We start from the raw sequence: 3,502 nt of genomic DNA on the forward strand, positions 1-3,502 counted from the left end.
CATAGGTTGCTAAACTTTTATGCGGTAGAACATTAGAAACACTTTCTAGGCACAAGGGGTTAATTGGGCTAACCATAGGGTTTAATTATTGCAAAGAAATTTAGAATTAGCCCAATTCACCCCCTCTTGGGCATCTTAATCCTTTCAATTGGTATCAGAGCCTTGTGCTCACGTATTTAGACTTAACCGTCTAGAGAAAGATGTCTTACGGGGATGGTCCTCCTCCTATCTTTGAGGGGGATGATTTTCCTTATTGGAAAATCCACATGGAGGCGTACTTAGAAGCTCTAGATGTTGGAATACTTAGAGCCGCCTCACAAGGCTTCCCAAAACCTTGGGACGCTACACACCTACAAGGCGATGAGGTGAATTACGAGAAAAATGGAATGCAAAGGCTCGAAACACCATCTTTAGAGGCCTTTGCAAGGATGTGTTCAACCGGGTGAGGAACCACAAAGACGCCCATGCACTATGGTCGGACGTTTGTGCGCTCCATGAGGGAACTAAGAGTGAGCGTGAGGAACGCTATCATCTTGTCATGAAAAAGCTTAACTCTTTTGAGATGCTTCCTAAAGAATGTGCTAATGAGATGTACTCACGTTTGAATGTTCTTGTAGAGGAAGTCAATGGACTTTGACTCACTCAAATACAACAATCCGATGTTGTAAGAAAGATTTTGAGTGTCCTCCCCATTGACAAATATGGGCATATTGTGACCGTGCTTCATCAAGGTGATCTTTCCACTGCTACACCAACACAAATTTTGGGAAAGATCAATGCTCATGAGATGTACATGCACATCATGTCACAAGATGGTTCATCCTCTACTAAGAAGAAAGACAAGGACTTAGCATTCAAAGCTAGTCAAGAGAAGGGCAAAGCAAGGCTCGAGTATGAGAGCTCAAGTGATGATGAAATTGATGATGCAAGTCTTGCTCTCATGGTGAAAAGAATCGCCAAGATGCTAAAGAAGCTCAACAAGAGTGGCATCAAGTTCGATGGCAAGAAGAAGAAGTTCTTCACAAGCTCTAGAAGGAAGCCAATCTCCAAGATGAAATGCTACAATTGTGGAGAACTTGGTCATCTAGCACACCAATGCACCAAGCCCAAGAAAGACAAGTTCAAGAACAAGTACAAGGGCAAGAAAGATGACTCAAGTAATGAAGAAGATGAGAAGAAGAAAAACAAGCCATATAAGAAGAGATATGGCAAGAAGAAGGACTTCCACAAGAAGAAGAAAAGTGGAAGGCATACATCATCGGTGATTGGCTCACGAACATTGATTCATCTAGTGGCTCATCCGATGATGATAGTGACAATGAGAAGGTGGCCGCCATTATTATTGACTCTTCATCATCTTCACTGCCACCACCGTCATCATCCTCTACACACCTATGCCTTATGGCCAAGGGTGAACGCAAGGTATCAAATGATGATGATAGTAGTGGTGTTGAACATGCTAGCAATGATGATAGCGATAGTGAAATGATGAATATGAATCACCATCTTATGATGATCTTGTTAAATTGCTAAATCAATACACTAAGATCTTTAGAAAGAGTAGAGCTAAGAATGAAAAGTTAGAAGCTAAGAATGATTCTCTTTTAGCTAAATGTGATGTAGCCGAAAAGACTAGTGTTGAGCTTAGAGAAGCAAATGATGCTATATCATCCAAACTCAAGGAGCTCAAATCTTCTAAGAAAGAGCTTAAAGATAAACATGATAAACTTGAGAGGATACACAATGAGCTCATCATTAGCCACAACAAGCTAAAAGAAGAATATAGTACTCTTAAGATTAATCATGATAATAATGTCATTGCTCAAAAAAATTTATCCAATGAGCCACATGATGCTACTAACGATGTTGTTAAGATTGATATAGCTACATCATGTGATGATTTGATCATTAAGAGCATTGAGCAAAGTTCTAGTAGCAAGGGTAAGCAAGTGGTTGAGGCTGATAATTATGATGAGTTTGTCAAGCTCAAGAATGACAATGAAAAGCTCAAGAAAGATCTTGAAGAGATCAAAAGCCACAACACTATTGTGCTAGAAACTCTTGATCATGATGATGATTTGATCCTTGAGAATGAGAAGCTCAAAGAAGAAAACAAGAAGCTCAAGGAAGAGAAAAACAATGATGCGCTCAAGGAAGAGAACAAGAAGTTCAAGTTGGAGAAAGAGCATCTCAAAATTGGATTGAGCAAGTTCACTAGAGGCAAGCATCTTCAAAGTGAGCTACTTATGAATACCATCATGAAGATGGATAGAAGTGGAATTTGATACTTGGCAAATCAAGAGAAGAAGGCTCAAGCTCAACAACAACAACACAAATCAAAGCCGAAGCCAAAGAGATGCTTTGAGTGTGGACAAGAAGGTCACTTTGCCCATGAGTGCCAAACTCCACCACCACAACCCTTGCCCAAGCATGCTAGACCTTTTGCCTTCAATGCTCATTACATGCTTAGAAAGGATTCTAGTGGGAAGATGAAAGTCATGTTCTTAGGACCTCCCAACAAGAATATGCCTAAGAAAATTTGGGTAGCAAAGTCACTTGTTGAGAAGGTGAAGGGCCCTCAACAAGTTTGGGTTCCTAAAGCCTGATCTCTTGTGTGTAGGTGAACTACAAGACCACTGGAAGTCATTGGGTTATTGATAGTGGTTGCACAAAACATATGACCGGTGATCCTCATATGTTCACCTCACTAGATGAAGAAGTAGATGGATAAGAAAGAATCACATTTGGAGATAATTCAGAGGGCAAGGTTAAAGGATTGGGCAAAGTGGCAATATCAAATGATCACTCTATCTCAAATGTGTTATATGTTGCTTCATTGAGCTTCAACTTGCTATCTGTTGGACAATTGTGTGATCTTGGCTTCCAATGCTTGTTTACCGAGAAGGAAGTTGTTGTATCTAAGAAGGATGATAATCAAGTGATATTCAAAGGATTTAGATACAACAACCTATATCTAGTGGATTTCACCTCCGAAGATGCTAACTTGAAGACATGCCTATTCACCAAAACAACACTTGGGTGGCTATGACATAGAAGACTTGCTCATGTTGGGATGAGCTCACTCAAAAAGCTAATGAAGAATGATTTGGTGAGAGGGTTGAAGGATGTGAAGTTTGAGAAGGACAAGCTTTGTAGTGCATGTCAAGCCGACAAGCAAGTTGCAAATACTCATCCAACAAAAGCTTTCATGTCAACCACAAGAGTGCTAAAACTCCTTTACATGGACTTATTTGGACCAACAACATATAAGAGTTTGGGAGGAAATCTTTATTGTCTTGTGATTGTTGATGACTATTCAAGATACACATGTGTATTATTCCTTCATGACAAATCCGAAGTTGCATCATGCTTCAAGAAGTTTGCCAAGAGAGCACAAAATGAGTTTGAAGTGAAGCTCAAGAAGATTAGAAGTGACAACGGCAAAGAATTTGACAACACAAACATAGAAGCCTATTATGATGAAGTTGGGATCAAGCATGAG

The sequence above is a fragment of the Miscanthus floridulus genome, chromosome 15 (genome assembly GCF_019320115.1).
Source record: "Miscanthus floridulus cultivar M001 chromosome 15, ASM1932011v1, whole genome shotgun sequence".
Classification (NCBI taxonomy): Eukaryota; Viridiplantae; Streptophyta; class Magnoliopsida; order Poales; family Poaceae; genus Miscanthus; species Miscanthus floridulus.